Source organism: Schistocerca cancellata, chromosome 9 (genome assembly GCF_023864275.1).
Source record: "Schistocerca cancellata isolate TAMUIC-IGC-003103 chromosome 9, iqSchCanc2.1, whole genome shotgun sequence".
Lineage (NCBI taxonomy): Eukaryota > Metazoa > Arthropoda > Insecta > Orthoptera > Acrididae > Schistocerca > Schistocerca cancellata.
Window position 1 is genome coordinate 411,039,854 of NC_064634.1, and position 24,091 is coordinate 411,063,944.

The 24,091-nt window shown below is 44.0% G+C and overlaps 1 protein-coding gene and 1 non-coding gene across 2 annotated transcripts in view; both read left to right on the forward strand.

Moving 5' to 3' along the window:
- The window catches only part of LOC126101457 (probable G-protein coupled receptor Mth-like 4), a 317,300-nt gene that overhangs the window by 87,696 nt on the left and 205,513 nt on the right, over positions 1-24,091 (forward strand). The gene's annotated exons all lie outside the window — the stretch shown is intronic.
- On the forward strand, positions 4,807-4,880 carry Trnat-ugu (transfer RNA threonine (anticodon UGU)). The gene has a single exon. It is a non-coding gene; the product is annotated as a tRNA-Thr (tRNA).

Here is a 24,091-nt window from a genome sequence, read left to right on the forward strand (position 1 = left end):
TCCTCCGGGACCAGCCACACAGTCCATGAACGAGTACGAGGAGATGGAGATCTCTTCTGAATAGCACGTTGCATGGCATCCCAGATATGCTCAATAATGTTCATGTTTGGGGAGTTTGGTGGCCAGCGGAAGTGTTTAAACTCAGAAGAGTGTTCCTGGAGCCACTCTGTAGCAATTCTGGACGTGTGGGGTATCGTATTGTCCTGTTGGAATTGCCCAAGTCCGTCGGAATGCACAATGGACATGAATGGATGCTGGTGATCAGACAGGATACTTACGTACGTGTGACTTGTCAAAAAAATGGCTCTGAGCACTATGGGACTCAACATCTTAGGTCATAAGTCCCCTAGAACTTAGAACTACTTAAACCTAACTAACCTAAGGACATCACACACACCCATGCCCGAGGCAGGATTCGAACCTGCGACCGTAGCAGTCCCGCGGTTCCGGACTGCAGCGCCAGAACCGCTAGACCACCGCGGCCGGCGTGACTTGTCAGAGTCGCATCTAGACGTATCAGGGGTCCTATATCACTCCACCTGTACTCGTCCCACACCATTACAGAACCTCCACCAGCTTGAACATTCCCCTGCTGACATGGATTCATGAGGTTGTCTCCCTACCCGTACACGTCCATTAGCTCGATACAGTTTGAAACGAGACTCATTCGACTAAGCAACATGTTTCCAGTCATCAACAGTCCAATGTCGGTGTTGACAGGCCCAGGCGAGGCGTAAAGCTTTGTGTCATGCAGTCATCAAGGGTACGTGAGTGGACCTGCGGCTCCGAAAGCACATATCGCTGATGTTTCGTTGAATGGTTCGCACGCTGACATTAATTGATGGCCCAGCACTGAAATTTGCAGCAATTTTCGGAAGAGTTGCATTTTTGTCGCGTTGAACGATTCTCTTCAGTCGTCGTTGATCCAGTCCTTGCAGGATCTTCTTGCAGCCTCAGCGATATCGGAGATTTGATGTTTTACCGGATTTCTGATATTCACGGTACACTCGTGAAATGGTCGTACGGGAAAATCCACACTTCGGCGCTACCTCGCAGACACTGTGTCCCCCCGCTCGTGCGCCTACTACAACGCCACTTTCAAATTCACTTAAATCTTGATAATCTGCCATTTTAGCAGCAGAAACCGATCTAAGAACTGCGCCAGACACTTGTTGTTTTACATAGGCTTGCCGATCGCAGGCCATATTCTGCCTGTTTATATATCTCTGTATTTGAATACGCATGCCTCTACCAGTTTCTTTGGCGCTTCAGTGTGTATGCTGCTATGATCAGTTCTAATGGTCCATTTTGACCAGTAACATATTTTTGCCGTCAAGACTCAACCGAAATTTTCGGAGCACAAGATCAAATGCCAGTATTTTGCCCGAAGAATGTTTTGATAGAGTCATCGAGCGCTGGAAGAATGAAATTTTAAACCTTTAATTTTTCCATACATTACCATCTTCTACTGTGTGGTAGAATAAAACCGTTTTTAATTTTAGTATTGTGATCAAATTATAAAAATTCCGAATCATTATCGATTTAGTTTCGAAATTACTCTGACAAAAAAACTGAGATTCTTCAGATTCCACTTAGTTACCGTCATTAGAAGAAATTTTAAAGATTCTTTGCTATTTGGCATTGATGTGACAATGATACAACCACGTCGCACAGTATACGAGTTAAATTTACCGGTATTGCTTAAACATATATTCATAAAATTATCACTTTGTGATCGTTCTCTTTGTCATATACAAGGTCGTGCTGAAAAGTAATACCTCCGAATTTTTTATTCTGTTCTCTATACCGGCTGGGGTATTGTGTGTCATTCACATTACTCAGTCGACTTGCCTGCTTCGCTGGCAAGTTACAACCCTCTGCCGTGAGGGCTTCAAAGTGTAGCGTGTAACATGGTGGTGTGAGGCGTAACTATGTCGGTGCGCGATAAACAGCGTCCTGTAATCGAGTTTCTAACCGCCTGCAATGGAAATCCATAGAAGAATGTAAGTTGTGTACGGGTATGATTGCATCGACGTCAGTAACCTGCAACGTTATGTTGTTGGTGTTCACTTTGGTAGTGATGTTGTGGTGCAAGCAGACGTGAGGTTGTGGCTCCGTCAACCAAGTCAAACACTGTAGAGTTCCGGTATGAATAGTCTGGTCTCTCTTGGAAGAAATGTTTTCGTCACCAGAGTGACTATGTTGAGAAATAAATATGTAGACACTTGGAGGCATTACTTTTCAGTATGAACTCGTACATATGCATACTCGACACGCACTATCGCATTACAGTTCTTAATGCTGCACTTCCTATATGTAAGCCAACACAGATGCTATTTTTAATAATTGACTGTGCCGGTCGTGTCTCATCTGCCCTCTCTCTGCAATAAGGATGTTCGGTGGTAGTTTGTAGATCCTGACCTAGGCAGTAGACAGAGGCATTTTGAAGCTGTGACGCCTAGCGTGCATTCCTAATTCAGCAGCTGTTGAAGCAGGATATCAGTTGCAAACTTTTGTTATTGGCTTGCGAACGCAATGTGGTTAATGTCCTCTTGCTCTTCGCTCTCACAATGCGGCAAATCCGCCTTCCCAGTTCTATCCAGATATTATTCAAACCGTTCACAATTGTAAGGGTGTTACTGTTATGTAAAATTTGTGGCATGATTCGTTCAGTATGCCATTGGCATGCAACTATCTTCATCTCTGCGCGACTACTACTATCCACATCCATTGGAATCTGCTTACTGTAGTCAAACCTTCGTCTCTATCTACAATTTTTCCCCTTACACTTTCCTCTATCACCTATTTGATGATTTCCTGATGTATCATGATATGTCCCAGCAACAGATCTCTTCTTTCAGTCCACATGTGACATTAATTTATTTTCTCCCTTTTCGATTCAGTGTTAGTTCTCCCATCTAACTCCAGCACTATTCTGTCGCATAACTTGTCAACAGCTCTGTGCAGTTTATCATCCACGCTTCACTTACATGTAAGGCTACATTCCAGATAAACACTTCCAAGAAACACTTCTCAACATTTAATCTTACTTATGAAACGCTTTTCTTGCTATTTTCAGTTTATATCGTAAGTTATTTTGCTGCCCGAATATCAACCTTTATCCGTTACTTTTAGTATCCCCAAAAAATGGTTCAAATGGCTCTGAGCACTATGGGACTTAACTTCTGACGTCATCGGTCCCCTATAACTTACAACTACTTAAACTTAACTAACCTAAGGACATCACACACATCCATGCCCGAGGCAAGATTCGAACCTGCGACCGTAGCGGTCGCGCGGTTCCAGACTGTAGCGCCTAGAACCGCTCGGCCACCCCGGCCGGCTAGTATCCAATTTCTTTATGTACTCCCCTCGGGATCACCTGATTTAATTCGACTATACTCTTATACAGAAGAGGTGCATGTCTGCAGGAAACGTACGGACGGAAAAAAATCGCTGCACCAAGAAGGAATTGTGCGACATAAACGAGAGTTGGTAAACGTGTTTCTACAACTGAAGGATGATGTTTATTCAAATTTCGCAGCAGTTGCACAAGAGTGCCGCTAGTAGCACCACTATGAGGATGCAAATAAAATTTGCTATAAACACACAGTGTAACAGTCATGAGCGTCAGTTACCTTGGAGACTGGACGTGGTAAGTTGATAATAGTCAAGGCGCCATTATCAACTGCTCACTGACTTTTAACGAGGTAGTACAATAGGCCTACGAAAAACTCGATGTTCCCTCTGCGATACTGCAGAAAGATTTGTCAGGAATGTAGCCTCTGTACGTGATTGCTAGGAGCAGTGGTCACAAGAATGTTCGGTCGCAAGATGACCGGCCTTCGTATGGCCGGCCACTTGGCATTACCGAGAGGAAAGACAATCGTGTTGGCGTATGGCTCTGGCGCATCGCACTGCAACAGCAATCTGAGCAGCAATTGGCACCACCGTAACACAACAAACTGTTACAAATCGGTTACTTCAAGGACAGCTCCGAGGCAAACGCCGTATTGCGTACATTCCACTGTCCCCAAACAACGGCAATTTGCGATTTCAGCGGTGTCAAGTGAGACAGAGTGGAGGTCTGATGTGTTTTCTGATGAAACATCGTTCTGCCTCGGTGTTAGTGATAGCCGTGTGCAGCTTAGAAGGAGGGTAGTTGAGGGCCTACAACCAATCTATGTGCGTGCTAGACACACTGGATGTATATACGAAGATAGTAAGTGTTCGCGAAGGAACAGATACCATTGATGACCGTGCAACTTCTCTAGAATAAATGATAATTAATTGAAACTCTCAGCTTCCGACAGGTGTTGTTGATATACCTTGATGGGGACAGCTGAAAATGTGTGCCCCGACGAGACTCAAACCCGGGATCTCCTGCTTACATGACAGTATCTGTTCCTTCGGGAACAGTTACTATCTTCATATACAGTTAAAGGCTACCCGGCCATTGACAAAAAAATGGCTCTGAGCACTATGGGACTTAACTTCTAAGGTCATCAGTCCCCTAGAACTTAGAACTACTTAAACCTAACTAACCTAAGGACATCACACACATCCGTGCCCGAGGCAGGATTCGAACCTGCGACCGTAGCAGTCTCAGGCCATTGACCTTTGTGCTAATGCGCACAGGTTGCCCGAACCCTTACGGGAATCATCACTTTAGCGGGCGCGAGTAATTAGTGGATGGGCGAAAATCTGTTAGGAGCATTACGTATGTAGATTGTGGACAGTTGGGAATGTGGGTCTCACGGGAAGCGTGCAAGGGATAAGTTCCTGCAGTCTCGCTATTCATCTGTGTCCTCGGTGGCTCAGATGGATAGAGCGTCTGCCATGTAAGCAGGAGATCCTGGGTTCGAGTCCCGGTCGGGGCACACATTTTCAGCTGTCCCCATCGAGGTATATCAACAACACCAGTCAGCAGCTGAGGGTTTCAATTAATTATCATTTACACTGGATGTATACCTGCAGTTACGGTCTGAGGTGCTATTTCGTATGACAGCAAGAGTACACTCGTGGTTATCCCACGCACCCTGCCTGCACATTTGTACGTCAGTCTGGTGATCTGACCTGTTGCACCGCATATCATGAACAGCATACCAAGGGGTGTTTGTAATGCTCGCCAACATACCGCTGTCGGCGAGACTGTCAACATGTGGCCTTGGCCTTGTCGATCACCAGATCTGCCTCCAATCGAGCACATGTGTGGGGCATTATCGGACGACAACTACAACGCCATCCACAAGCAGCACTAACCGTCGCTGTATCGAGCGAATAAGTGCAGCAGCCATGGAATTCCATCCCACAAACCGACATCCGGCTCCTGCGCGACACTATGCATGAACGTTTGAGTGCTTGCATTCAACATTCTGGCGGTTACAACGGTTACTAACGTACCATCTTTTCACATTTGATGTATTAAAATCCACGGAGAAGAAATAAAAACATTGAGGTTCGCCGATGACATTGTAATTATATCAGAGACAGCAAAGGACTTGGAAGAGCACTTGAACGGAATGAACAGTGTCTCGAAAGGAGGATATAAGATGAACATCAACAAAAGCAAAACTAGGATAATGGAATGTAGTCGAATTAAGTCGGGTGATGGAATTAGATTAGGAAATGAGACACTTAAAGCAGTAAAAGACTTTTGCTATTTGGGGAGCAAAATAACTGATGGTGGTCGAAGTAGAGAGGATATAAAGTGTAGACTGGCAATGGCAAGGAAAGAGTTTCTGAAGAAGAGTAATTTGTTGACATCGAGTATAGATTTGAGTGTCAGGAAGTCGTGTTTGAAAGTATTTGTATGGAGTGTAGCCATGTATGAAAGTGAAACATGGACGATAAATAGTTTAGACAAGAAGAGAATAGAAGCTTTCGAAATGTGGTGTTACAGAAGAATGCTGAAGATTAGATGGGTAGATCACATAACTAATGAGAAGGTATTGAATAGAATTGGGGAGAAGAGGACTTTGTGGCACAATTTGATTAGAAGAAGGGATCGGTTGGTAGGACATGTTCCGAGGCATCAAGGGATCACCAATTTAGTATTGGAGGGCAGCGTGGAGGGTAAAAATCGTAGAGGGAGACCAAGAGATGAATACATTAAGCAGATTCAGAAGGATGTAGGTAGCAGTAGGTACTGGGAGATGAAGAAGCTTGCACATGATAGAGTAGCATGGAGAGCTGCATCAAACCAGTCTCAGGAGTGAAGACCACAACAACAACAACAACAATGGCTTATCTCGGTTACATAAATCTGTGATCTCGCAATGTTAATCACTTAAATATCTCATCTAGACAAATGTATTCCCGAAATTTCATTATTCTGCATTACTCTGCGATTTTTTTCTGTCAGTGTATAACGGTACTGGATTTCCCTTGATCTCAGCGGTTCGCAGTACAAACATTGCAATGCCGTCTTGGCTGATATTACACGGGCATATCAGCCAATAACAATAACCCAGAGTTTTTCATCTGCAACAACTTAAAATGCTGCTGCCCTTCTTCAGTAACCGATTAATTTCGGCTCTCCACAGGTAGCTCTCCGATGTGGTCTCACCAACGCAACGGCACAGCTACCTTTATCGTTGAAGCACGCAACTCTGACCACTGTGGCTGGGTCCTGGGTATTTTAATATTAATATCAGGTAATGGATATTATTGCCTACAAATAACGTTGGTTGTTGTTTTTTTGGGGGAAGAGACCAAACTGCGAGGTCATCGGTCTCATCGGTTTAGGGATGGACGGGGAAGGAGGTCGGCCGTCCCCTTTCAAAGGAACCATCCCGGCATTTACCTGCAGCGATTTAGGGAAATCACGGAACAGCTAAATCAGGATGGCCGGACGCGGGATTGAACCTGCAAATAACGCTTAGAATAACGCTTAGAATAAATACGTGACATGTATTACGAGCGAAGAATGATACACAGATCGCTAAGCGATCAAAGAAGTTCGCACCAATGAAGTCAAATAAGAATTCTTTGAGAGTTGTATGGTACTCGGGAGTCTGAGAGAAGTCTCCACTGCTGCCGAGTGCGTTATGCGTACACGACCGTTCCGTCATAACGCAAGCTAATGGGTAGTGACATCACGGAGCTGAACCCGTTGGCAATGTCGTTTGCCTTGGGACTGGCTGTTCGCTATGGCATAGCTGAAGCTGATGCGGAGTTATGTTTAACAGACCTGCGGAGGTCGCAGTCACTCGTATTTCATTCACTATTATCCGTCTAGTTGCTTTCACGCTTTACTCCATTTCTACCTATTTTTTGCAGATAATTTTCAGTCAAGTGCAGTGAAATTGCTATACAGAAATCGTATATACAATATTTCAAATAAAGTTCAAGAGCACAGAGAACGTGCCAAACCACAGTTACACTCTCATCAACATTTTTAAGCTCCGGCTATCTGCGTGAAATTATCAAACAATTGTCTGTCATCTCCCATATACGCTATCTGATCAAAAGTATCCGAACACCACAATGTAATGCGGACCTGATCACTAGATGTCGCGAAAGGCACACAAGCCAGTGGAAAAGGAACCGGGGAGCATAGTGCTGTCAGTACAGAAGCGGTAATGGCAGAACTGATCGGTAAGGACAGCTCAGTGACTTCGAACGTGGACCTGTGATTGGAAGTCGACTATTGCTGATGCGACTGTGAAGTGGAAACGCAAAGGATGGACCACAGCAAAACCAAGACCACTAATACCTCGTGCACTGATGGACGGGGACCATCGAGAATTGTGGAGGGTGGTTGTAAAAAACTGCGGAAGAAATCACACGAGAACAAAGTACAATCAGCAGTTAGACTAGCACAATGACTGTCCGGTGAGCTACAATGGTCAAGCAGCTCCTCATAAACGAGACGTTTTTGTAGTAAACGCCAAGTGACGCTTGAGATGGTGTAAAGACGAATCCTACTGCACAGTGGATGACTGGAAACGAGTAATCTGGAGTGAAGCTATACACTGTGATAATCCGATGGAAGGGTTTGGGTTTGCCAATTCTTGGAGAACATTACATCCCGTCATTGCAGTGCCAACGGAAATGTAGATGTTGTGGTGTTACGCTATGGGGGGATGTTTCAACTGGCTAGGCTGTGGTCCTCATATTGTGCTTAAGGACACTCTAAGCGCGGAAGGATATGAACAAATTATACATCGTTATATATAGCGTGCGATAGACGAGATGCAGAATGGTTCTATCAGCATGAGAATGCATCTTGTTATAAAGCAGCAACGGTGAAGCAATAGTTTGGGGACAACAACATTCCTGAAATATACTGGTCTCTCCAGAATCCTGACCTGAATCTATGGTACACCTTCGCATTGAGATAGAACGTGGACTTCGCTCTAGACCTAAGCGTCCAACAACACTACATCCCCTGGTTTCGGCTCTTGAGGAAGAATGAGTTGTCATTCCTCCACAGAGATTCAGACACCACATTGAATGCGTGCCAAGCAGATTTCAAGCCGTCATAAATGCGAAGGATGGACACACTCCACACTACTGTCCGCTGATTGATGTCAGGTTATTTTTGATCAGATAGTGCAGCTGATACTACAGTACAGTTTACAGATAAATAGATAACGTCGACAATCCATGATGTTTGGCTACGAATGTTGTCATCTTTAACGCACATCCCCAAAGTTTGTTACGATAAGGTTAGACTTCAACGATACATTGATAACGTGGTCTTTAGAGACGCTATTGGGGGAATAATTTCATTGCTACATGATCACGAATGAATATGTGGGTCTTTCACAAAGTAAGTTTCCTTATTTCTTTTTTAAAATAAACATACTTAGCCAAAAATGTAGTGTATGCCCGACAGAGCTATGACGAAACGATCTTACGATGACCGAACAAGTTTTGTCTGTTGGCAGAGGTGCTGTGACAGTGGCTGAAAATGGAAGCCGCCTATGAGTTCCAATCTGAGACACTCTTAATGGACAAAACGCAATGCCGATCTGGATTCATCGACAGCTGTGAAATTTGAACAGTCCGAAGGTCATCTGCAAATAAATGGCGCGTCTCTGATCTGAGATACTTTCTGAAGTTCGTCAAAGAGTCCATATCAAAGATGACCGTGGCCAATGGTCCCTCATACGTGACGATCTTGTGGAGCTGGTGCGACAGCGTACACTTAGGTCACTACAGTCATGGAATACCTCCTAATATCGTGTCGCACCAGCTTTTGCCCAGCACAGTGCAGCAACTCGACATGGTGTGGACTCAACAGTTCGTTGCAAGTTCCCGGCAGAATTATTCAGCCAAGCTGCCTCTATAGTCGTCCATAACTCCGAAATCGTTGCCAGCTCAAGATTTTGAGCACGAACTGCTTATGCCCCATAAAAGTTCGATGGGGTTTACGTCGGACGATCTGGATGGCCAAATTACTAGCTCGAATTCTTCAGAATGTTCTTCAAACCAATCGCGAAAGACTGCAGCCCGATGAAGAGGCGCATTGTCATCCATAAAAATCTCAACGTTGTTTGGGACGATGACGTCCGTGAATGGCTGCAAACGGTCTCCACGTAGCCGAACATAGCCGTTTCCACCAGAGGACCCACTCCATTCCATGTAAACACATTCCACACTGTTACAAAGCCACCACCAGCCTGCACAGTGTGTTGTTGGCAACGTGAGTCCATGGCATCGTGGAATCTGCGCCACACTCGTACCCTACCGTCAGATCTTACCAGTTAAAATCGGCACTCGTCTTACCAGGCCACGGCTTTCAATTCGTCTAGGGTCGAACCGATATGGTCACGAGCCGAGGAGAGGCGCTGCAAGCGATGTGGTGCTGTTAGCAAAGGCACTCGGGTTGGTCGTCTGCTGCCACAGACCACTAACGCCAAATTTCGCCGCATTGTCCTAACGGATACGTTTGTCGTACGTCTCGAATTGATTTCTGCGGTTATTTCATGCAGCGGTGTTTGTCTGTTAGGACTGACGACTTTATACAACAGCCGCTGCTGTCGGTCGTTAAGTGAAGACCATCAGCCACTGCATTGTCCGTGGTGAGAGATAATGCCTGAAATTATCGACACACTCTTGGCACTGTGGATTTCAGAATACTGCATTCTGTAACGATTTCCGAAAAGGAAAGTCCCACGCGTCTAACACCAACTACCATTCCTCGTTCGAAATCTGTTAATTCGCGTCGTGCGGCCGTTATCACGTCGAACACCCTTCCAAGTGAATCACATGAGTACAAATGACAGCTCCGCCGATGCATTGCCCTTTTACGCCTCGTGTGAGCGATACTACTACCATCTGTATCTGTGTATATTCCTATCCCATGACGTGTGTCACCTCAGTATATATTGGAGAACTGCCACTCCACGGCTATGGATATTAGCAAACATTTTCCGCAGGTATTGCACTACTTGTTCCATGAAATTTTACTAAGCTCCTGCTGTTCGAGAAAGTGTGTGTCAAATGGGAGCCAAAGAACCTACCAGCCGAACATAAAATGAATCTTGAATGAAATACCACCACCAGTTGCCCTTTTCTTTTTGTTTTAAAAAGCAGGACTTATTTCGACGCTCAAAGCCCCTATCCAAATCGGTACATGTCAGAATGTCAGAAATGCTGAGAGATTGGCATAGATACTTAAGAGTGAGGAAAAGACACGTAAAAAGTACTATTAAGAAAAGGGAAAGAACAAAATACAAAAAGTGATCCTGGCGCTGGCGTTTGATTCAAAATAAGTACTACACTTGCAGAACCTGTATGAACATGCTCAGTGTTGTAACGGCGACCGGAAAGGTCGCGGGGTTGAAATGACGGAAACCGCGGCGGGACCCGCAGAGCGGCCCGCGAACAACAACACAACGAGAGAGGACGGCCACGACCGACGAAGGACAGACGGAACAACAACAAGATCGAAACAACGGAGTCACAAGAAAACCTAACAATTACGTCCACTCGTACACAGAACAAGAAAGTAAATAAGCCGTCTAAGGCGAGGCGACAGTGTGATGGCTGTTCGCTACACTTCCCAAAAGACACAACATGGAACACTCACTGTAAAACACTGCACGAAAATGGCGGCACAAATATGACACTCCCGGGCCAAAGGCAGATGGGGGAGGGAGGACCTGGAGGAGAGGGAAAAACAAGGAGGGAGGAGAGGAAAAAACGAGAAGGGGGGGGGACCAAGGAGGGAAAGGACTCATAAAAGGGGGGGGAGGGGCAGGGCAGACGCGAGAGGGAATGAGAAGAGGCAGAGGAGGGAAATGCAAAATGACTCGGGGGGAGAGAAGGGGGCAGAGAGAAGGGAGGTGGGGAAAAAAGAGGATGGAATGGGGGGGGAGAATTGGTTGAGTTTTTTTTTTCTTTATTGTAATTTTTAACACCTTACAAGGCGGGCTGCCAGCAGCTGAGTACGCCGCTCTTCAGCCTTGAGATTTACAATAAAATAGAGGGGACACAGAGAATACAATCAAAAATGGTGGGCATTACAATGGAGACACCAAAAAACAAAAAAACACAGAGTCGTTCACACCTGACGAAAAAACATCACTGACACTAGTTGACACGGCGCACAAAACACGGACGGCTGCGACGGAACACGTGAACAGAGGAGGTGTGACGACGAAAGAACACTAAACACAGACGAAGGCACACACACGAGACACTGATGGCGACGATCTCCGGCGCGCGAATGTTCACAGAGCGTGTGATAGTCCAGGGACCTGCCAAGAGAGGAGGAGGAGGAGGGGGAGTGGGAGAGGGAGAGGGGAGAGCAGAGATGCCATGGGCAGGGGAGAGTGAGGGAGGGGGAGGGGAAGCCCGGGGAAAGAGGGGTGGAGGACGGGGGACGGGGGAAAAAGGAAAGAGAAGGGGGGGAGGGTGCCTAAAGGAAAGGAAACAGGGAGTGGAGGGGAGGATCAAAGTTGATAGGAGGGGTAAATGGAAGGGAGGAGGACATCATCAGGGAGGGGGAGCTGGCGGAAGCCACCTCGGGAGAGGGTAAGGAGGGTGGAGAGATGGAGACGGGTGGGACATGGGAATACAGGCGCGGCAGCGGGCGGGGGTGGGAGAGGAGTGGGGAGACGAGCGGGTGAGGAGGATCGAGTTTGCGGGAGGTGTACAGGATCCGTATCCTTTCAAGGAAGAGGAGAAGGTGGGGGAAGGGGATGAGATCGTAGAGGATCCGCGTGGGGGAGGGGAGACGGATGCGATAGGCGAGGCGGAGAGCATGGCGTTCAAGGATTTGGAGGGATTTGTAAAAGGTAGGGGGGGTGGAGATCCAAGCCGGATGGGCATAAAAGAGGATAGGGCGGATGAGGGATTTATAGGTGTGGAGGATGGTGGAGGGGTCCAGACCCCACGTACGGCCGGAGAGGAGCTTGAGGAGACTGAGGCGGGAGCGTGCCTTGGCTTGGATTGTCCGGAGATGGGGAGTCCAGGAGAGGCGACGGTCGAGGGTTTGGTTGAACAAGAGGCAGGCGCTTAAGTACTCTATCGGGGTCGCCGCTATTGGCCGCTGGAACCACGTGTTCCACTGTGGCGTCCTCACTATAAATGCGGGCCAGGAGGCGCGTGCCGCCACAGCTTACGGCGCGATGGTGCAGAGACCTCTAGGGGTCTTCGACGTCCATGACGTCTGACGGGGTGTCAAATTCCTCGGCGCGCGGTACCAGACTCAGTATGCTCCACAAAAAATTAAACAAAATGAATGGCTTAGGAGCATCATTGATATTTCTGCAGTGGTACCATGGTGATGACAACGAGTTCCTCAGCAGGGTCGTCACGGGTGATGAGACATGAGTTGCTCACGTTACCCGGAAATCAAGCAGTAGTCGATGCATCGTCGTCACAATGGGTTTCTGGTCAAGACTAGTAATATCTATGTGGAAAGCGATGTGCACGTAGTTCTGGGACAGGAAAAGCATTCTGTTCATTGACTTTCTGCCTAGAGGCGAACAGTGAATTCTGACCATTGACTTCCTGCCCAGATGTGAAGCAGTGAGCGCTGATCGTTACTGTAAAACACTGAGAAAATAGCGATGGGAAAACAATAGGTGTGCAGTGCCCAGTGCAGGTGTTGTCCTCAGCCGGGACAGTACTCGCCCACACACAGTTCGGCGCACAACAGCTAATCTGAAGGAGTTAGGCTTGGAGCTGTTTGATCACTTAGTACACAGTCCTCATGTGCTCTGAACGATTTCTTTCCTCAAGAAATTCCTGTCCTCCAGTCAAAGTTTTCGAACCAACAAAAAGGTGAAGACGGTTGTCATCACATGCTGGTTTCATGCTCGTGCTGCAGACCTCTACGACGTAGGAATACAAAATTTGATAAGTGTCTCAATTGTGGTGGTGTTTATGTCGGAAAAACCTCAAAAATTACTATATACGGGGTGACTCACTAACTACTGCCACCTAGAATAACTCCGAAAGTATGCTAGTAGCTGAAACGTTTGTGGGATAAATGCTGCAATGGACAACGGGGGCCATAACATTATGTTGGTTTTTTTGTTGCTAGGTGGGGTCGCATCCGAGATATGAAGGTCAACTTTTTTTTATGGGATGCTGTAGTTTGGTACTTATTTTCTGATAGCGGCTATCGAGACGAATCCAATGATGAGTAACAGTAAGGTCTTTGAAGGTCAACAAAGGTGAAAAAGGTGGCATGGACGTCCATTTACAGAAGGTGTTCGAAGTGAAACTGAACGTTTCCCATGGCAATTGTTGTTGTTGTTGTTGTTGTGGTCTTCAGTCCTGAGACTGGTTTGATGCAGCTCTCCATGCTACTCTGTCCTGTGCAAGCTGATTCATCTCCCTGTACGTACTGCAGCCTACATGCTTCTGAATCTGCTTAGTGTATTCATCTCTTGCTCTGCCTCTACGATTTTTACCTTCCACGCTGCCCTCCAATGCTAAACTGGTGACCCCTTGATGCCTCAGAACATGTCCTACCAACCGATCCCTTCTTCTAGTCAAGTTGTGAAACAAACTCCTCTTCTCTCCAATTCTATTCAATACCTCTTCATTAGTTATGTGATCTACCCATCTGCCGGCTCAGTAGTCTAGCGGTTCTAGGCGCTCAGTCCGGAACCGCGCGACTGCTACAGTCGCAGGTTCGAATCCTGCCTCGGGCATGGATGTGTGTGATGTCCTTAGGTTAGTTAGGTTTAAGTAGTTCTACGTTCTAGGGGACTGATGACCACAGATGTTCCCATAGTGCTCAGAGCCATTTGAACCATTTCTACCCATCTAATCTTCAGAATTCTCCTGTAGCACCACATTTCGAAACCTTCTATTCTCTTCTTGTCCGACCATCTTCAGTAATTTTGCTCCCCAAATAGCAAAACCCCTTTACTATTTTAAGAGTCTCATTTCCTAATCTAATTCCCTCAGCATCACCCGAGTTAACTCGACTACATTCCATTATCCTCGTTTTGCTTTTGTTGATGTTCATCTTATATCCTCCTTTCAAGACACTGTCCATTGCGTTCAACTGCTCTTCCAAGTCCTTTGCTGTCTCTGACAGAATTACAATGTATTCGGTGAACCTTAAAGTTTTTATTTCTTCTTCATGGATTTTAATTCCTACTTCGAATTTTTCTTTTGTTTCCTTTATTGCTTGCTCAATATACAGATTGAATAACATCGGGGAGAGGCTATAACCCTGTCTCACTCCCTTCCCAACCATTGCTTCCTTTTCATGTCCCTCGACTCCTATAACTGCCATCTGGTTTCTGTACAAATTGTAAATAGCCCTTCGCTCTCTGTATTTTACCTCTGCCACCTTCAGAATTTGAAAGAGAGTATTCCAGTCAACATTGTCAAAAGCCTTCTCTAAGTCTACAAATGCTAGAAACGTAGGTTTGCCTTTTCTTAATCTAGCTTCTAAGATAAGTCGTAGGGTCATTATTGCCTCACGTGTTCCAATATTTCTACGGAATCCAAACTGATCTTCCCTGAGGTCGGCTTCTACCAGTTTTTCCATTCGTCTGTAAAGAATTCGCGTTAGTCTTTTGCAACTGTGACTTATGAAACTAATAGTTCGGTAATTTTCACATCTGTCAACACCTGGTTTCTTTGGGATTGCAATTATTATATTCTTCTTGAAGTCTGAGGGTATTTCGCCTGTCTCGTACATTTTGCTCACTAGATGGTAGAGTTTTGTCAGGGCTGGCTCTCCCAAGGCTGTCAGTAGTTCTAATGGAATGTTGTCTACTCCTGGGGCCTTGTTTCGACTTAGGTCTTTCAGTGCTCTGTCAAACTCTTCACGCAGTATCATATCTCCCATTTCATCTTCATCTACATCCTCTTCCCTTTTCATTATATTGCCCTCAAGTACATCGCCCTTGTATAGACCCTCTATAAACTCTTTTCACCTTTCTGCTTTCCCTTCTTTGCTTGGAACTGGGTTTCCATCTGAGCTCTTGATGTTCATACAAGTGGTTCTCTTATCTCCAAAGGTCTCTTTAATTTTCCTGTAGGCAGTATCTATCTTACCCCTAGTGAGATAAGCCTCTACATCCTTACATTTGTCCTCTAGCCATCCCTGCTTTGTCATTTTGCACTTCCAGTCGATCTCATTTTTGAGACGTTTGTATTCCTTTCTGCCTGCTTCATTTACTGCATTTTTATATTTTCTCCTTTCATCAATTAAATTTAATATTTCTTCTGTTACCCAAGGATTTCTATTAACCTTCGTCTTTTTACTTACTTGATCCTCTGCTGCCTTTACTACTTCATCCCTCAAAGCTACCCATTGTTCTTCTACTGTATTTCTTTCCCCCATTCTTGTCAATTGTTCCCTTATGCTCTCCCTGAAACTCTGTACAACCTCTGGTTTAGTCAGTTTATCCAGGTCCCACCTCCTTAAATTCCCACCTTCTTGCAGTTTCTTCAGTTTTAATCTACAGTTCATAACCAATAGATTGTGGTCAGAGTCCACATCTGCCCCTGGAAATGTCTTACAATTTAAGACCTGGTTTCTAAATCTCTGTCTTACCATTATATAATCTATCTGAAACGTGTCAGTATTTCCAGGCTTCTTCCATGTATACAACATTCTTTTATGATTCTTGAACCAAGTGTTGGCTATGATTAAGCTACGCTCTGTGCAAAATTCTACCAGGCGGCTTCTCTTTCATTTCTTACCCCCAATCCATATTCACCTACTATGTTTCCTTCTCTTCTTTTTCCTACTATCGAATTCCAGTCACCCATGACTATTAAATTTTCGTCTCCCTTCACTATCTGAATAATTTCTTTTATCTCATCATACATTTCTTCAATTTCTTCGTCATCAGCAGAGCTAGTTGGCATAGAAACTTGTACTACTGTGGTAGGCGTGGGCTTCGTGTCTATCTTGGCCACAATAAGGCGTTCACTATGCTGTTTGTAGTAGCTTACCCGAGCTCCTATTTTTTTATTCATTGTTAAATCTACTCCTGCATTACTCCTATTGGATTTTATAACCCTGTATTCACCTGAACAAAAGTCTTGTTCCTCCTGCCACCGAGCATCACTAATTCCCACTATATCTAACTTTAACCTATCCATTTCCCTTTTTAAATTTTCTAACCTACCTGCCCGATTAAAGGATCTGACATTCCACGCTCAGATCCGTAGAAGGCCAGATTTCTTTCTCCTGATAACGACGTCCTCTTGAGTGGTCCCCGGCGGCAGATCCGAATGGGGATGTGAGGCTACAAGGGATGCTGTAATAGTATAACTAATTTGCTGGATGTGGTAATGTTTACTGTGGAAAACAGTTGGGGTGTAGGAAGCACAAGTCAATATACGCTACTGGCCATTAAAATTGCTACACCAAGAAGAAATGCAGATGATAAACGGGTATTCATCGGACAAATATATTATACTAGAACTGACATGTGATTACATTTTCACCCAATTTGGGAGCTTAGATCCTGAGAAATCAGTACCCAGAACAACCACCTCTGGCCGTAATAACGGCCTTGATAGGCCTGGGCATTGAGTCAAACAGAGTTTGGATGGCGTGTATAGGTACAGCTGCCCATGCAGCTTCAACACGATACCACAGTTCATCGAGAGTAGTGAGTGGCGTATTGTGACGAGCCAGTTCCTCGGCCATCATTGAACGGACGCTTTCAACTGGTGAGAGATCTGGAGAATTTGCTGATCAGGGCAGCAGTCGAACATTTTCTGTACCCCGAGAGGCCCGTACAGGACCTGCAACATGTGGTCGTGCATTATCCTGCTGAAATGTAGGGTTTCACAGGGATCGAATGAAGGGTAGAGCCACGGGTCGTAACACATCTGAAATGTAACGTCCATTGTTCAAAGTGCCGACAATGCGAACAATAGGTGACCGAGACGTGTAACCAATGGCACCCCATACCATCACGTCGGGTGATGCGCCAGTATGGCGATGATGAATACATACTTCCAATGTGCGTTCACAGCGATGTCGCCAAACCGGATGCGACCATCATGATGCTGTATACAGAACCTGGATTCATCCGAAAAAATGACGTTTTGCCATTCGTATACCCAGGTTCGTCGTTGAGTACACCATCGCAGGCGCTCCGGTCTGTGATGCAGCGTCAAGGGTAACCGCAGCCATGGTCTCCAAGCTGATAGTCCGTGCTGCTGCTAACGTCGTCGAACTGTTCGTGCAGATGGTTGTTGCCTCGCAAACGTCCTCATCTGTTGAGTCAGGGATCGAGACGTGGTTGCACGATCCTTTACAGCCATGCGGATAAGATGCCTGTCATCTCGACTGCTGGTGATACGAGGCCGTTGGGATCCAGCACCGCGTTCCGTATTACCCTCCTGAACCCACCGATTCCATATTCTGCTAACAGTCATTGGATCTCGACCAACGCGAACAGCAATGACGCGATACGATAAACCGCAATCGAGATATGCTACAATCCGACCTTTATCAAAGTCGGAAACGTGACGGTACGCATTTCTCCTCCTTACACGAGGCATCACAACAACGTTTCACCAGGCAACGCCGGTCAACTGCTGTTTGTGTATGAGAAATCGGTTGGAAACTTTCCTCATGTCAGCACGTTGTAGGTGTCCCCACCGGCGCCAATCTTGTGTGAATGCTCTGAAAAGCTAATCATTTGCATATCTCAGCATCTTCTTCCTGTTGGTTAAATTTCGCATCTGTAGCACGTCATCTTCGTGGTGTAGCAATTTTGATGGCCGGTATTGTATTTATGGAGTCACCTTCTTGATAAAGAAAGGGGGCAGCATATGACAGTTTAACATTGAATCACTTAGTTACATAATTGCCTATGTCTCAGTGCATAACTTGGTACATATGTTAATAATGTAAGGTGTGCTTGCTTGCTAGTCAGTGGATTTGCTGGGTATCTGATCACTGAAATAGGAGTGCTCCATAAACATAAGAGCTCTTCAAAATAGTTCAGAACTCAAATTTAAAGCATAGTAGCAGAGATAATATTTTGGACATTAAAGAACATGTTTTACATGAAAATTAAGTTGGAAGGATGTTTGGGAAACTCTGCATAATAAGTTATTGTCTTTTATTGTGAAGATACTGTTCAGTTTTCGATCTATGAAGAGCAAAAATGAGCATTTCGTATGTTACACCTTTTAGGCAAAGACATGATTAAACAAAAGAGGAGGGGTGAAACTGCCTAAAATTTGGAGTGGTGTTAAATATGTAAATAATCTGAGGATTGTCTACAAAATAATATAAGGTATTAGTTTTACGTATTTTAATATTGTAACATTGTAACTGCATGATGGCCATGTAAGAAATAATATATTTGACTAATGTAGTGTCACGTGACCGGACACAGGACAGAGGATAGGGGGTGCGGTAAGGTCGGTGGGGCTAAGAGCCGCCGACATAGTATCACGTGGCCATCAGTTTGTTTTGTGGAAGTGATTTAATAAAATAAAAACGTTTTCATTCTAAACTGTTGTCGGTGTAAATCATTTGTGAACGATCGTGATTTAGACAAATACTTGAATTCATTCACTGCTGTACTTAGGCTGGCTGTTTACTCAATATAGGGCGCGAATGCTGCTGTGCACAACCGAACCCCTTTTGCAGACGAGTCATGATAAAAGGTTGTGTACAAGCCCGAGAGAAGTTGCAAGGGATTATTTTACCTTCGGAATATTTTACCCAAGAGGACGCCATCATCATTTAATCATAGAGTAAAGCTGCATGGCAATTATAGAAGAGTAATAAATTTATACTGTAACTCAAAGGTAAAGCAACTGGAACAAATTTGTAAGGTAATGAAATTTTGTGTATTTAGGTATGCAGCAACGCAATGTGGGTTGCGCTAATTTTTACAGTGCTGACCCTTGAATGTAGGAACCAAGTATTTTCCATAAGATTTAATATATAGACTGATTAGGTATACCCGATTTGTTACATATTGTGTGTTTTGTAATCCTGATACAGAGAAGTTAAATTTTGGAATATATTTTGTCAAACGATGTCAGACATTTTGTCATGTAACAATCCAAGTGTTTTTAATTGCGACAGTAATTGAGAATCGTAGAACAGTTGAGAAATTCACTGATTTTGAAGTTAATGTAAAATGTTTCATATCAGATTTTGTGAAGGAGAAACTTTGTTTTGAATACAAATTTCAAACTGAAGCATTTGGCCTCAGGATATCCCAATATCAGTACCTCATCCTCTTCCGTGTCGTGTTTATTTGAACCCAATGAATAATTTTTTTTAAAGAAATCATTTTTCAATCCGTTTCAGAAAAATATTAATGTGCCGGAATCAGTATTAATGTTTGTAACAGCTTCAATGCGGGCAGCATTTCACAACGCTGAGCCAATATCCAGTATTTTTACTGAACTTTTGCAAGGTTATTCATCTATCAACCGATCTACTGGTATTATTGTTATGAAACTATTATACGGCCGGCGTTGCACTTCACTGTGCCAAGATTGAATATTTTCTATGCCTACTGTGGAGAGAACAGAACTCCAAGATTACATCCGTTGCGACTCGAGAGCTAAGGAAAATTTATTTCATTGTTTATTTGCAGAGGGAATTTTATCAGTTTGTTCCACAAGGCCATAGAACTCGGTGCTCACGAGACTGGCTAAATTTCAGAGGGACTGATTTCATTATGAAAATTGTGTATTGGTTTTGCAGGTTAAGTCATTTGCTCAACAACACATCACAGAGTAAATTTGCATGACACAAACATTACGCATTTTATATTCATTGGCAAAGTAAAACACAAAACTAGTATGAAGAACGTTACATTTGGCCACAGCTCTGCCAATCGTTTGCTGTATGAAATCTTTGATATTTAAAGACGTCAGGTATATACAGGGTGTATCATAATTAATGGCGTAAACGCATACAGTTGAAATACACGATACTAGAAGCAAAAAAGTCTCAGTAAACTTGGGGTTCAACATGCATATCTTAAGAGCTACGAGTAATTTTTCATCTTCGATACTGTGAAGCAGATTTCTTCTACTGCAAGCTCTTTGCTCATAGCTCTTAAGGTATGCATTTTAGAGCACATGTTTATTGGAAAAATATTTCTTGTTTTGGTCCATATTATCACTTCCCAAAATATGGAAAGCAAAGAGCTTGCAGTAGAAAAGATTTGCTTCACAGAATCGAAGATGAAAAATTGCTTGTAACTCTTAAGGTATGCATTTTCGACCCTATGTTTACTGAGACTTTTTTGCTTCTAGTATAGTGTACTTTCAACTGTATGCGTTTACGCCATTGATTATGATACACCCTGTATATATTCTGTTCTCTAAACCACTCTGTAGCTGGCCGGCCGCGGTGGCCGTGCGGTTGTAGGCGCTGCAGTCCGGAGCCGCGGGACTGCTACGGTCGCAGGTTCGAATCCTGCATCGGGCATGGATGTGTGTGATGTCCTTAGGTTAGTTAGGTTTAAGTAGTTCTAAGTTCTAGGGGACTGATGACCTAAGATGTTAAGTCCCATAGTGCTCAGAGCCATTTGAACCACTCTGTAGCTGTAATAGTAGTTTGTTTTTTGGCGCAACGCAATTTACTAACTCGTACAAAAGTTCTTCCACAGTTCATCGGCATTCTTATGCTCCGCTTTGTTTTCCATTGATTTGATTGTTCAATATTTTTTGCCTTTGGTTTTGAGTCTATATTTGATTTACGATGCCGCGCATAAGTGCTAAGATTCCGGCGCGTATTCAAACAATTAGATATATCGAAATAGACGACGTTCCGATTATTGACAATAATGATGAGAATGATAGTAACCACTTTGCGGTGCGACATTTGCAAAGCACCACAGAAAACGTGAGTTCCGTTTCCAAAAATAATGTGCAGGTTTCTCACATTACGACTTCACCCAATTTACCATCAGCCCAGACTGTCGATTCCGCTATAGTAGATGACGCTGAGGCAGATACTGCTAACATGCAGGTGTCAGAACACAATTCTTTACCGAATCAGTATTCAGTCCGTTTTAATAAGTCGGTCAAATTCCATTAGCGGTAATCATGCAGATAATGCAACAAACGAGACGTCCATGGCTGTAGATGATGTCTCCGCACCAGAAATCACAATACAGGTGACACCCGTCGCATCAATGGAAAAGAATATGGATCCGACGCTTCAAAATCTCATGCAAATGACGGACATCCTGAATACTCAGTTCAATGAACAATTTTCCAGCATATGTTACGAGCTTAAATCATACACACATACGACTGGTAATCGTTTTAAACAGGTAGACACAGACATTACAGCCAGTGAAAAACGTCTTTCCAGTAAAATTGAAGCCATAGCAGGCAATGCGCAGACAGTACCAAATCTTTAAGAGATGAAATTAATGCTTTAAGACATTAATGTAGTGAAACCTATAAAAAGCTTACAGATGAAATCCAATCCGTTAATGACAATAGATCAACAGGACAATCGATTAGATGCACGTCTTAAAAGTTCACACTGAGACCTCAAAAAAGCGATACAAAGACTTTCTCCGTAAATACACAGGCGAAAACAATCAGCTATTGCAGTCATTGGCAGTACAAAGACAGGAAGTACAACAGCAGTTGCTCACTAGTCTTACAACCCATGTTGACGCTAGTATAAACTCCGTTACAGACGAGGTTAACAGAGTAAAACAATCACAGAACCAAATACAGACAGATGTAACTAATTTCAATACCACTGTTGACACACGAGAAGAAAAGTGCACAGATGACATTGAGTCGTTAAGCTCCCGTCTTGAGCAAATAGAGCTGGTGCAGGACCCTGACACAATTAAAGCGGATTTGAAAAAGGTGAAAAATACTACATGCAAACTACAAAAGCAAGCCGACGCTTTAGATTCAAGTAATTCCACACACATTCTTACGCTCACGGAATGATGTGATGATGAGCTGTCGGTAGGATTAGAAACGCTTGAAAACCAAATTGAAAATAAATCAGGCTCAGCTCCCATTTCGTTTACTGAATCTCAAGAATATCAGTCCATGCAGCAAACATTAAACCAGCTTGATGCACATAACAGTTCACTACATAGGAAAGTTAATAATTTACATCAGGAAGTAGACAATATCAGAAAATTTTCTCCGCGTAATCAGTTTCAAACTAACTTGCAACAGCAACAGTCACCTACTTTTCAACCTCACAATAATATGAGCAGACTACAAACAGCGCATGACTTGATACAAGCCAGTCATCTCATATTCAGTTCTTTTACGCCGCCGAACCCCTCAAAATCTACAATACGAAGGATTCGACTATATACATTTCCTGTCTGTAAAGAAATTCAGGGTGTGTAGAAATAACCGCACAGATACGCATCCCCTTGATTGGGTGTACCAATTTTCATTTTCGCTGCCAGCAAACTGGCCAGTGACACACAAGCTCGAATTTATCTGTAGCTTTTTAGAGGGAGAACCTTCGATGCGTGTGAGACCCGTAGCAAGGCAATGTCACTCCGTCGAAGAGTTCCAAAATGCATTTCTATCTGCGTATTTGTCGGAAACGACTCAGCGAGGCATTAAAGACCAGCTAATCAGTTAACTCAATTTTTAACACTCCAGTTTTCCCACTATCGCCCAGTTGAGTATGTGGTCCAAAAAAACCAGTATCTGACCGAACCGTATAGCCAACCACCGCTCATATAATTATGCATTTCAGAACTTTCACGCTCATTACGAGTTTCTCTTCTCACCGGACAGCAAAAGGAAAGCATTTCAGCATTCAGGGACTTACTACAATTATTAGAAATTCAGCACTCGGAATAATCATATGTCAATAAGAATTTTAATAACGGCAATCAAGGTAACAACTCATTCAGTTACAACGAGCAATCTCACCCATTCCATAACAAGAGAAATAACAGATTTGGTTCCGATAACGATTTTCGTAGACATTTTAATAAGAGACAACATTTTGACAACAAATATATTCAGCAACGGCAACAATATCAGTATTTCGACACCCAACGGTCAGTTTCCAGCCGCAATTCTTGCCGCAGCTGCAGCAGCCCGAACATATTCAGCAACAATACGATCTACAATCTCAACCGAAGGTCCATGTATCGCCGCCGAGCTTTGTCAGCACAACCCAATCACATAAATTTATGCAACCGGAAGGACATAATTTCCCCCACAAAAACCAATGGTCGCAGTCACATCAAAACGATCAATAGCAAAGTAATTTTCACAACAAACAAAGGGAATGACCAGCAATTTAAGCGTAATTTCGGCAACGGCAGCTTTCATCAGAATCAGCCTCAGGACATTCCTAATGAACCTAATGTTCGTTTCCACCCACCGCTGCATTCTGCAGATCATAATAACCGTACGGTACATATAACTGAACAACCACAGCAACCTTCTGCGACCCATCAGTCCACTAGTTTTGCGTGACTAGAAACTACCGATACTGTTCAATCGGAAATCGCTCAATGCGATTCTTCTACTCATGATGCCGTTCAGTTAAACATCGTAACATTCGACGACATTAGGGACACACTATTACAAGAGAGACACCACACTCTAAAGAATATTACTCACCCCATAGTTGAAATTAAAACTGGCTTGTATTTATTTTCTGCAGTGATGGACTCTGGTTCATCAGTAACAATGATGA